The sequence below is a fragment of the Aedes albopictus genome, chromosome 2 (genome assembly GCF_035046485.1).
Source record: "Aedes albopictus strain Foshan chromosome 2, AalbF5, whole genome shotgun sequence".
Taxonomy (NCBI): Eukaryota; Metazoa; Arthropoda; class Insecta; order Diptera; family Culicidae; genus Aedes; species Aedes albopictus.
In genome coordinates, this window is record NC_085137.1 from 355,081,538 (window position 1) to 355,095,027 (window position 13,490).

General features: G+C 38.0%; 1 protein-coding gene across 8 annotated transcripts in view; it reads left to right on the plus strand.

Moving 5' to 3' along the window:
• Window positions 1-2,437: 2,437 nt before the first annotated feature.
• LOC115263285 (tetraspanin-18) overlaps window positions 2,438-13,490 on the plus strand; it is a 174,516-nt gene continuing 163,463 nt past the window's right edge. The window contains exons 1-2 of one of the 8 annotated variants that reach the window (XM_029866420.2): window positions 2,438-2,772; window positions 11,723-11,826. The gene's annotated coding sequence lies outside the window, so the exon portion shown is untranslated. Of the gene's footprint in view, window positions 2,773-11,130; window positions 11,150-11,634; window positions 11,827-13,490 lie in introns of those variants that run through there. The other 7 variants (XM_062852785.1, XM_029866419.2, XM_029866421.2 and 4 more) reach the window with 7 other exon arrangements.

Sequence of the window (13,490 nt, forward strand, 5' to 3'; positions counted from 1 at the left end):
CTATACGTAATTTTGTGATTTTTTCAGCTTCTGTGGTTCATACTTCTCACAATTGTTCTGGTACCGTCGTTGGGGGTGACAATGGGTCAGAGGAGCGAGATTGGGTCAAAACATTATCTGAAACATCTCATTAAATATTGCGAATATCTAATCAAAAGTTTTATGGTGTCATCCTCGTAGTTACCAGCAATTCCTGTCAAGAAGATAGGTTTCTAGAGCAATTAGTTATTTTTTGATAAATCATCAAAAAAAGCTTAAAAATAGGGCCTTTATAAAATGCCACTTTAAGGCTAGACGAAACATGACACATTTAGGTGAATTGATACTTTTTAGAACCACATATCCATCATATAATGTATTATTGATGAGTAGTATCAACCTTGACCAGAACATGATTAACTTACTTACTTAACTTGATATTGTATCACCCCCTCGAAGGGGTGAGAATGGGTCAATTTTCATACACTTGTAGTTTTAATGAAAATTAACAATTTCCAAATATTAAAAAAAGAAAAAGAAATATTTTATGTACTTGTGCAAGTAATAAAACAAAAGGGGTGTCGCTAGAAACGTTGTGTTTGGATCTGAAAATACTAACTTATTGTATTATACGTAATTTCAAAAAAAAAAACAATCAAAATTTCAAAGTTTGAAAAGCATTCTTAGAGACCGTTGAATACTTCAAGCAATAAAACAAACGGGATTTCGCCATAAATGTTGAGCTCGAAACGAAAATAAATTTCCCCTAATACAAGTAATTTAAAAAAATAACTGATTAAAATAACAATTCAATGAATATTGTGTTGAAACCAAAACTACGAGTTTGCTGTTTCTGTATTTTGTGTAATTTTATGAATATTTTGCAGTTTTCACAGTTCATACTACTAGGGTTTTGAACTACTTGGGCACCCGCGTCAATTCCCGGCACCTCACAGCAGAAAAAAAAAATAATATCACTTGCCGCATATTTTCCAAACGCACTTTCGTAGTTAACCATCTTCCGCAACAAGATCCACAGTCAATAAGCATACATGCATCAGCTAGTTCTGTTACTTGGGTGTTCGCAAAACCTCAAAACAACTTTTACACGCAGACGGGTGCACTTCGTATGCACAAAGATGGAAGCCGAAGGGATTTTCCATTAGATTTTGCTGGAAGTTCGGCACTGATGCCGAGAATTGGCTTCTTTAACGGTGTTGAGATAATTTGATATTCTGAATCTGCATGTCAAACTAAGCCGAAATCCAAATTTTCATGAATTTTGGAGTCCGGGAACCTATTTAAAGATCCATTTGAAGTTTGTATGGGAGCGATTTGTCGAATCACCCCTCGTCGCAATTTGTACTGGGCGGAGCTGTCAAACAGTTGCCCAGCTGTCAAAAGGTGATTTCAAAAAATCTTTTTGAAATTGATTTTAGGTACCAAAACAGAGATCTAAAAATCTGAAAAAAATCATTGTGACTCAGAAAAAAGTGCTCTTTCGTATAAAACTAACACATTTTTTAAAATTTAAAAACCCAATTGGTGCTGGACTAGATGCAGTAATCTCCTTCAAAATCAACTTTCCGGCAGAAAATCTTCACAACAATCACTGTTAACAACAAGTTCACGCAATAAGGTATCTGATTCGAATGGAAGGAATGGACGAAAACGGTCTTTTCGTTGTGAATTTAGGTATTGAACAATTTTGTTTACCTGTAGTGCCGGAAATGGGGTCAAAAACTCTAGATATTATACACTGAAATAAATTTTGTTGTAGAAACAACCGATTCTATAGTTAAATTAATAACCGTACCTATGATTCTCAACCGACAACAATTTCCAGTTAATTCCACTAAAACACTGTAATGTTAAGAAAAATAATTTTAGAGTGTATTTGATTCCCTTAAACTATTTTACTGTAATAGTTTGATTCGGCAAAAATTTATAATATGTAAATTGAAGCGATTCAATGCAAAATATACAATGACTTCTGCAAGGTGAATAAAACATCATTTTTTTCAATGGTTTAAAAAATGTAAATAAGCTTCAAAAGACACCAAAAACCATTTTGAGACGTACAAAATAGTCCTAAATATCAGCCAAAAATACAAAAAAATCATTGTCCACGAAATAAAAATTATAAAAATGCTCACCCGACTAAAGGCGGGGTTGGGTATTTGAGGGTTAAAATAAGGGACAACAATTGTTATATTGTTGGATGATCTAAGAGTTCTGGAGAGCAAAAGTTGAGCCATTTGAGGATATTGTATTCGCAATGATTATTCTTAAATTATGTGGCTTAAAAGAAAACTTCAGTTGAAGTATCAAAACCATCTTCATTTTACCAGCGTAAAACTCTACTCACCACCGCCGTAGTCTCTCTCACCAGCTGCATTATTTGCAGTGAGTCGAGCTGTTGTTGTAATCCCCTCATCCGCCAAGGCATTTATGCTAGCCCCAGCGCGCGTCCAGTCAGTTGCGTGTGATCGTCGGGTGAGGTTGTGCATAGTAGCCGTTCCGTTCGTCTCTTCTGCCTACAACAGAACACGCGCGCGCGTCCGCGTCCCATTCGTTCGGTTCGTTCCAACCAACAGCATTGTTTGGTTTGCTTTCGGGCTCGTTGTTTTTTGGCGGTGGTGGCGGTTTGGAGATCCAGTTCCCCTCTTTTGAAAGAGCGTCGTCCGTTTGTTGGTTAGTGCTTTTGTAGGGACGATCGGTCCCTCGTTGCTGTGTTTATTGCTCGCTCATATGCAGAGGATCGTTATTGCTTTCAGAGAGACGACTAAACAGGTTTGGGGCATTTCTCCTTTCGCTTGTGGAGTTTCGGAGTTTGATGGGTGTTTTTTTGCGAAGAATATTGTTTTTGGCAGAACATTTTTGCGACAATTGAAGGGCCGTAACAAATGAATAAAACTATGTTTTGTGTTGTGTGGATAATTAAGAATGTCGTGCAAACAAGAAGGAATGAACTGGTGCAAATCTGTGCTAATAAAGGTTTATGAATCGAGAAAAAAACATCATAGATAGCTTCAAATGGCCCGTCCCAGTGTTAGTGCTCCATAGTTAATCCGCGGCTAGTTCATCTCGAGACCTTAGCATTATGTATTTCCTTCCCGATGGAAAAAATTACATTTTACGAGTTTGTCGGGAGAAGGATACGATCCCAGGTCCTCGGTGTAATAGTCTTCTTCTTCTTTATGGCTCGACGTTCGCATTGGAACTTGGCCTGCCTCTCTTCAACTTAGTGTTCTTTGAGCACTTCCACAGTTATTAATTGAAGGGCGTTTCTTGCCTGCCATTGCATGAATTTGTATATTGTGAGGCAAGTACAATGATACACTATGCCCAGGGAGTCGAGAAAATTTTCCCGACCGGAACGGGAATCGAACCCGCCATCTCCGGATTGGCGATCCATAGCCTCAACCATTAGGCTAACTGGAGACCCGGCGTGATAGTCCCGTGTTTTAATCATCACACAAGGTCCACTCCATGATTTGTCTAAATTGAGTTTCACGAAAAACAAATGTTCCATGGAAAATTAAATATTAGTACATTCTAACAATAATCACAAAATTTCAAAATGCTTTAGTTTCAAAAAATCGACGACTCAAATAGACTTCAAGAAAAATCATAAGATAGTAAAAATGTTAAAAAATTAAAAAAAAAAAACAAACTGAAATTCACAAAATGGTAAATAAAATCGCCCTCCACAACATGCGAAAAGTCAAAATCAAAAATGGACGTTTGAAATACTGCAATGAATTTCATGAAAGACATTAGTTTTAAATCTTAGATGAACCATGTAATGTCTAATTTTATCAAATCGTTTAAAACTCAAAAGAAATATTCAAGACTTTGAAACGTTACAAGCATCACATTTTTAACCCAAAGTATGTAACATTTCAGTCAAAACGACTAGCAACGACGCACCAATAGTCAACTAGTGACACTGCAGTTAATTTAGATTTAATAAAGAACTGTCAAAGCCTTATTTGTTTTATTATACGTTGTTTAACGCAAATGTGAAACGAAATGATGCGGGACTTTTTCATTTTAATCAATTTATCTTTATTGATTTCAATTAAATGAATTCTCTATCATATGATATTTTTTATGATTCGACAAAGGTTCTTCAGTTCCTTCATTTTTTTCATAATTTTGGATCCTACAAATATCCTTAACTCGGTGGTTGTTTTGGTCGCCTAGCGGTGGAGATTACCTCGATGTCAGCTTAAAATTTCAATAATGTTAGGGCTTGATTGACAATTTTGAAAGTAAATGGCGACTGTAAGGTTGTTCGCGAGTGAATATGTTTAAAAAAATTAAATTATAGAAAAGTTTACATTTTTCCAAGTAAGTTCTGCTCAACAAATAGATACAATTTTTACTTTGGGATTCCTGATAACGAGAAGTTTATAAAAATTCATGCTCAATTGAACTCATTAAAAACGTTTGCATTATTGATTTTGGGATTCATTCAAATCTCAACTCACAACACAGACTGTGGCGCCCGAGCCTTCCAAATGAGCATGAGCATGAGCATTAGTGACCGTATCAGATATCAGGTATCAGAAGGCCGACTCCAGAGGCACGTTATCCTCCATTTGGGACATTTGTGCCATCGCCATACATATGAGCCTATTTCATCATTTACCTGAGGGAGAATGGGACAAGGGATGGGAATTGGGAAAGGGAAAGGTGATGAAATAGGAAGGGGTGCCCTAGAAGAGGGAATGAACGCATAAGCGAAACGAGAGCTCATAGCTCATACAACAACGGGGTTAATCAGTGCCCTGAAAAGGACACTGTAAAACGCATAAGCGTAAAAAGAGCCTATAGCTCATTGGAGGCAGCTTGCGACGTCATGCGACTTTCAATATGACATAGAAAGGCACGTCATCAAAAGCATCCTCAATATTCAAGAAATCACCCAAGCAAAAACTACGTTTGAGCGAGTGCTTTCTTGAAAACGTATACAACTTTGTGTAAAAGAGTCACTGTGGACATCCCAAATTGGGAGACATGTGAGTTCACATGAACAGGCATGTTAGCCAGACGAACATCACAGATGTGATAATCGACAATGCGTTTCGAGCATTTCAGAAAGAACGACGTAACCAGATAAATCTGGAACTTATTCCTTCTTTTTACAACGCGCGCACCCCTTCGGGATAAAACTACAGAGTAATTTCACGCCATGAAAATACCCAATAGAAAACTACAAGAGTTCAAAACATGTTTGAAAAACTCAAATCCCTCTGGAGAAAAATAGGACAAAGCCCCATTTGCTGCAGGAGATTTGATTTGAAGTAAGCAGAGCTTTTTAGTGCCCACTAAATCGATTCTATAGCTACAATCCTCGGGGTAGAAGCTAAAGATTCGTAGCTATACAAAAGACTGGTTTATCCGAAGACATTTAGAACTTGAACAGGTCCGAGTTCCATTCAGGAATACCTCTTTCGGTCCGCACAGACCGCAGAGGACAAGCTTCTTTCAAAGCAGTAGCTATGGTATACCACAATGAAGGGCGGTATAATAACAAAACCATAATGAAACTCTCTTGGAGCAGCAATGGAAGCGAGTTATCCATAAAATGTGATCGCAACCAATTATTACAGGTTCCCTAGCTTGTTGAGCAGGGACGCCTGAATACGCAAAGTTTGCGAAGGAACACTCCAAAGTGCAAAAAGATCAAATGGAGAGTCCTCATCTGACACATGCCAATCAGCCAACCAACTGACAAATTCTGCTCATGCAGAGTTGGGTTAGGTGCAATTCTATGTTAAGTTAACCATGAACTGTACTACCTAAGTAAGGTATGCACACAGCAAAATCTAGCCACCGCATTTTGGATAGAAATTTCTCTATTTTCAACGAATCGTGGCAATCTCTGGCGCAAATGAAAGCTTATTGTGTAAGGAATCGAAAAATATTTACTTCGGGATATATTTTGACATTGTGTTTAAAATAGAGTCAAGGGAACAAGAAGTCCTCGAAAAGTTTTTGCACAAACGTGCTGAAAATCTGACAATGTACATTAAAGCGACCGTCCCCGCAGACCTAAGTTAGCTTTCAAGTATTCGGTTCTATACATCATTACAACCTGGAAAGGTTGCAGATCAACTTAAGAGTAAGAAAAAATCGAAGTTTGGCAAGAAATACATAGTTTGGTCAACAATATGAATTTGTGGTTTGAAAAACCGAACTTTTAGAAATACATGTACAGCAAATCATCTTTTTCACTACGGGAAATGTCGGGAAAAATGGCTGGCACCCCTTATTCAAAAGCTTAGATATTGTGTATTGATTTGAATTGATTTTTGTCCCCTGTTTTTGGCGGAGAATGCTTGCATTTGTATGCAGAAAACTATGTAGAAATTGTACTGCTTTTTTCCGAAAAACGTAAAATCTCATACACTTCAAAACTCAACCCAATTGAAAAATATTGAGTAACCATGTATTGGAACCTTAAAAAAATGTCAAGAACGACAGCTTTCATCGAAAAATAAGATTGATTTTGACACAAAGGTGATAAAAATTTCTTGGCATGCGGTCGAAGGTACTGTGCAAAACTTTACGGAAGGACTCAAGCTCAAAACTCGAGATGACGGATATAACAAGTCAAATCAGCAATGTTTTGATGTTGATTTAAAGTAAATTAATGCTTTTTTACGATGAATTGCTTTTGGTTTGGGAACAAGTTGGAATGAATTATTACTGTTTGATTTTCTTTGGCCAGATTTTGCTGTGCGCATACCTTATTCCATCAAAGTGAAGCATCTCAAATCAATGTTTGAGCTACTTCAGATGCCAAATATCAGCGAAAAGATGCTGAAAACAAGAGCTTACTTGAAGGCATCCATAAGGAAAGGTTGAAACATACTGTTAACGTTATTCTAAAATATAGCATGCTCGAGGCACGACAGTTCATCTATAATGAAAAAAGCAAAGCTGGGTTCACAAGGTAACCTATACAGAAGTTACCCTACGAAATTGAACTTTTTGAAGTAGATCCACTTGGGCTACATACGCTTTTTACGCTGAAAATTGATCTGAGGTTTCCTTGTCGTAGCCACTACCCAAACTAGACAGGATTACACTCTTCACAATCACAGCACAAAAAGGAAACATCAACGACCAACCAAATCGGTGTTAATTGAAAAACGCCAATGGCGAAAACGCATTAAGCGAATCCATATAGGTGGTAATGTAAGCTAATTAACAACATTTGAATAACCCCGCCCTTATTTAGCCTCAAATTTGAGACTTAAGAAGGGCAACTGATTATCTCAGAGAAACGCAAGGTCCACTGCACCATTGCTCCGGTTAGCGCAGTAAGGGCGTAATACTGTGGAGGACGCCCTAATTCTCCACAGGCTCCGTTTGTGGTTAGGTTTTTATTAGACCCCCCTAACCATTCATTCTTTGGCACGGTAAGCATAAAGCCGCATAACACCATGATTTAGGGGTCACCTGTTTAGTGGACTCTTACCACTGGATCAGGCGGTCCGTAGTGTTATTCTTAGCCGATTGAGATAACCGCTACCGACACTACACAGCTATCTAGGCTGATCGGGAAAAGAAGTTAAAATTGATGGTATACACTTCGTAGTTGCTACTCCGTGATTGACCAGAGCTTGCGGAATTGCACAAAGAACCAACAGATAGGATTGGGATTAGCACAACATCATCAATGTACACGTTCCGAGAACTCACATTTTATTGGGTCAAGAACGACGCCGGCCACGTCCTTACGGTCAACCGAGGAAGGGAAGGAATGTTAGTTCGACAACCGTTGCTACTAGAGGTTGTATATACTACTATGCCCTCCACAGTTGTCGCGGGAAGGAGTTTTTGTTAGTTGGAAAGGATTGATAGTTACATAAATCAGGATTCACTTTGGTAAGCGATGCGATCTGTGTAACCATCAGCATACACAAAACACATACACATACACATGACACCTCACAGTTTGGAAGAATGGTGAGACCTTGACATGAAAGATATCTTGCGTCACTTCGCAATTAGGAGGACTGGTGAACCAATGAACAATATTACTAGCTTTTGATATCGTGGACTCGATATTTTTAGAAACCAACAGTGACGGACCGCACAAACTAAGGAAAAAATATACTGAAACATGTTGAAAAACAATATTTTGGCCAGCAGCTTATAATAGCAGATTGTACAATAATAGAGGGGAAATTTGATTAAAAAGTATGAATATGTACCAAGAATTTGGACCAGCACGTGAAGCTCCGAACTTTACAATGCATGTGATTGAATACTCAAAAGATGAATATAATAAATTTACAAAAACAGATGATAATAACACAAAACTTGTACTAAAGAAATTAAAGCGTAGGGGATAATTTTCAAGTTGTTATCTCGAACATAACAAAGACAAAACTATGTTGACACCCATGGTGACGAGCCATACAAAATAAATGAGTGTATATTTTAAAGTTACATACACACATACAGGAAGGAAATAACAAGTTACACTTGATATAAAATAGACAGGAAGCGAACGACAAGGGACGAACTCCCCGGATAGTTCAGCTAATTCTCTAACGGCCAGAGTGGACGCGTCACGCGACACGACGCGTATTTCCCATACGATTTGACAGCTCCTTATTATTGATTGTTATTTCTTTGCGGGCAAATTTCCGCGTCGCGCCGCGTGACGCGTCCACTCTGGCCGGCACCTAAGTTTGCCACTGATCGCAGCACTGTAACAGGTCAATAGGCTTCCCAAACCTTGCTGAATGTTCACTCGTTTACACCACTCTGTGGCGCCCGAGCCTTCCAAATAAACGAATAAGTAAAAAAACACACAACCTGAAAAATGACATTGAATTCAAATGAAAGCACTCAATTTGGTAACACTGCAGATCAATATGTAGCTTCTTGGGTTCCCTTGAAATGCTGAAGATTAAATATTTTTGACATTATAATTCGTAAGCAATAAGACAAAAAAGGACAGAATTGTTTTTCAAAATTGCTTTTTTTTCTAGTGAATCTAGAATTCTTGGAACAATTTTTGATTGAATGTTGAAGTATCAATTTAAAGGAACCATGAACATATACTTAAAGTATCCTCGAAAATAGGCTTGAGGAATCCTTGGAGATATTTTTGAGAATATATTTGAGGAATTGTTACAAATTCACCTGAAGGAATCGTTGAATGAAAACTTGCGAAAAGACGAATTCCTGAAGGAATCTTTTAAAGAATTTCTAAGTTAGGAATTCCTAGGGGAACAAAATGGAGGGATTCCTATGAAACCCTAGGAGAAATTTATGACGGAATCTTTGAGTAGTTCCTACAGGATTCTGTAAGGAATCCTTATTTAATCCTATAAGAAATTTTCAAACGAATTCTGGAAGGAATTCGTGAAGCAACCCTTGGAGTAATTCCTAAAGGATATCGTACCCAAAAGAGTATGAGGACTGTTTTTTTTTGCAAAAATTCCTGCCGCATTTTTGTAGAAATTCGTAAGGAAATCCTTGCAGAACTTACTCAAATAATCCTTGAAGGAATTGCTGAAGACATCCTCGGAGGCGACTTTAGGAATCCATTGAGAACTACCTGAAGAAATTGTTGGGGATTTCCTGAACGAGTCCTTGTAGGAATCTGAAGAAATTCTTGGAGAAATTGCTGTTGGAATCTCTGGAGAAACTCCAAGCATAATCACTGGAAGATGTCCAGGGGTAATCTCGCTTAGGGCTCTTGGAGAAATATCTGGATGTTTTCCTGGAGGACGATCAATAAGAAATCAACTAGGAATAGAAAAGAAAACTCTCGGAGAGCCCCGTGCAGGAACCCTAAGTGAAATCTCTAGAAGAATCACAAGAGAAATACTTTGAACAATTGAAGAAGCAATACTCTTTCTAAATGCTGTATTAAAAATACATACTAGCGCCACGTTGCGGTGTAATTGTGTATTAAATTTAGCATCATTTGAGAACTTCAAGACATACCAACGTTGATGACGACGTGAACTTTGTAGTTGATCTGGATGATGAGATGAAACATCTTCAAAATTTCACACAAGCGCCAAGTGTTAGTATTACATAGAACACCATTTGAAGGTCATTAGCTTTCTGTACAACTTTGTCAAAGACACGAACTTTCTCGGTAGCCTGGATTAAATACTGATATATTCCAAGTAACAGAACAAGCTATATATCAGTTTATTAAGCTACATATTTGCTTAGGGAGAAACATCAGAGAATACAAATATGACTGCCACAATGGCCACTTCCCCTACTCACGTTTTCAAGAGCACCAATCTTGAAAATTCATAAACAAATGCTCTCATTTTGGAAAAGCTGCCTCTTTTGCAAGTAAGTAAAGCCAGGATAAACGAGTGCGGCTTGGTTCGATGCTTCATTCGCAAGATTTATGCCTCTTTTGTATGCAAAATGGTAATGGGATTTCTTGATGTTTCACCTTAAGAGCCGTTTGTTCCGTTTTATACAGGAAAAATGTTTGTTGGGATATTATCAAAGCATGTTAAAAATTGTGTATATTCCATGCACAATAGCTCCACGCAACGGCAAAATTGTACACGAAACTATAAATTAGGCACGATTTGATGGAAAAATAACCCTTTGTCAGCCCCTTGGCACGCGAGGGGTTCATCAATTTGTCCCAACCCAACGAAAGTAGTATTAATGTTTCATTTTATTCTTGCGAATATGCATAACCCAACCAATCATTTGTTTTTGTGGAGTTTGGGATTCAATTCAAGTATAAAATTTTCCAGTATTTTTTTTGCGGAAAATTGCTAAATTTTTCATAATCTGCATATGTTATGGGCGTAATAAATAAGCTACCATTGTTTTTTCGTACGCGCGAACCGCTAAAAGTGTGCAAAGAGAGTGACTGACGCATTGCAAAGAAAGGTTCTTAATAGGCTGAAATTGAGAAGAATAACACGAGATACCGCTTATACATACCTAGTATAGTAGCTCTGAGAACCAGATAGGATGCTCCGTCTGGTATCGTTTGTTTGTGCCATCAATTTGAACCGGAGAAACGAGCCACAATTATTCCAAGCGAACCCGCGCAAGAAAACCGTGCATATAAGAAGAGGAAATTAAATCAACGAAGCAATGTAAATACGAACAAAATAAACCACCGAACCAACAACGCACCGGAGAAGTGAGCAATCCTCTATAGTGATATGGCACCTTCATTGGATTAAGAAACATACCACAGACGAACAACAACAGAAAAAAAAATGCAAAGTGAAACGAACCAGCCAGTGTGCGAGGATTGAATTGAAATTTGACGACCGATCGTTATTGGATTACCGGATGATTAGCGAATTAGGCAATCCAACCCGCAACCAAAACTGTACTGTGTGTGGTTGGTGGTGATGCGTATGCAGCAGCACTAGAAGAAATGCGAGATTCGATGGGGAAGACGAATGACTATCATCAACCCGGGCGTGTGTGGGCAAGTGATTGCTGTGAAGTTGAACTGTTTCAGCTATAGCATTATTCAAATTACCCTCTAGGCATACTGATTTGCTGACTTTTACGTAACTAGTTTGCTCTAGGAATCGTAGAGATTAGGATTTTATTGTTTGTGAATCTCACGCATCCAATGAAAACGACAGTGTAAACAGAAATCTTCTTCGAAAGCAATCACTTCCCGACACACAGTTGTGACAGTATAGAACATACACAATTCTTAGCAGCTGTTGTAATAAAAATTTATATTTGGTGTCAGAGTGTGAAGCGACAGGCAGCAGTTGATTACAGAAGTTGAAACGTGACATCGTGATACAAAAGTCTGAGTGTTGATAGCTACTTCGGCGGTTTTAAGTGATTAAGGTAAGTTTACAAAAGTTTACTAATTCGTTGAACAATTAATGTTTTAACGCAGAAGTGTCATTGGCGTCATGACTTTGTACTCGGCTAGTCATGGGATATTTGAAGGTCTCATTATCTAAAATGATGATTTGTTTTATGGATGCAAAACAGCATCTTTTCGCTGAATTATCCCAACTGATTCCCGACTTGATGTTCAATATTACAATCTTTGCGTAGCTCACGATTATTTGCACAATTTAAAATTTCGTCATATGTTATTTTGAAGATCCTTTCGATTTCAGTATTAGTAGACGATAGCGTATAGTAGAGCTCTGTCTTTGTCGGTCTTTTTGTTCATTCAATTACCCTAAATAAAATTCTAATAAATTCAAAATTACTTAAAAATCTTTGCCGAATGTTCAGCGTTCCCAGGTCTTCTTTAACCACGTACAGCCATATGATATGGCCCATATCCGATGCGGCCGTCAACGAAGCGCCAATTCTTCTGGATTACTGCACGAATTTATTCTGGCCAGCTTACTCTCACACGAAATTTGACGTTTGAGAGATGTTGGTACCGCTCAAACGTCAAATTTTCAGTGAAACGGCGGCTGCCGTTCTTACGGTTATTGAGGAAGGGAAAAAAAATTAGTACAACGTTACGTTGCTACTAGAAACCGAGATCACCTCTACTTCTCCACGACTGTCACGGGAAAGAGTTTTTGTTAGTTCAGAGGGGAGAAAGTCACATGCTCTGGATTCACTTTGGTAAACGATATGATGCATGCAACCTCTACTCGAATGAAAAACACTTGTTCCCTTCGTTGCGGTAGTACCTACACGGTGTGCCAAAAACCGTTATTAACAAATAAAAATGTCCACCCAAGTGGCACCCGGCATCCGAAAGATATGCTATTCTAGTATCTCCTCTGAAAATTTGAAAATGTTTCATCGAGGGAAATCAAAGTTTTTGTGATTTGAAGATTTTGAGCCATTTCTAAAGGATTTTCTTATATGAGTAAATATGCACGCACGGTGTGCCTGATACCACTATTAACAAATGAAAATGTACTCCAAACTCACACCCGGCGTTCGAAAGATATACTATTCTAGTATCACCTCCGAAAATTTGGAAAATGTTCTATCGAGGGAAACCAAAGTTTTTACTGTTTGAAAATGTTCCTATATTTTCAAAGAATTAGCTCATATATGGGAATACTGTCATACGGTGCTCTTCATATCTTAAACAAATAATAACATCGCTAAACAAAATTGAAAAAAGAACAGGGTTTTGGAACCATAGAAGTGTCATAGTGAAAGAATTTTCAAAAAATATTGGAACGGGACTTCATAGTTCAAGACCGAAGTTTGAATTGAGAACTTGGGGTGTTCAATTGATATACGCATTAGAGTTTCTAGGGTCACAAACCCCTATTATTTTTTTCTCATCCCATAACGCGAACTAGTGTTGAACGGTGTCATGAGTTTCATAAATTTCAAAAGTACAATAAATATTCAAGCAACTTCTCTGGTAATTTGGTAACATTTTTTTATCTGTGTTAACGAGATTTTCAGCCCTAGGCAAGTTCATCTTGGGACCCACACTTTACTTCCCTTCCGATGGAAAAACTCACATTTTGTAGGTTTGTCGAGAGTGGGATTCGATCCCAGGTCCTCGGCGTGAT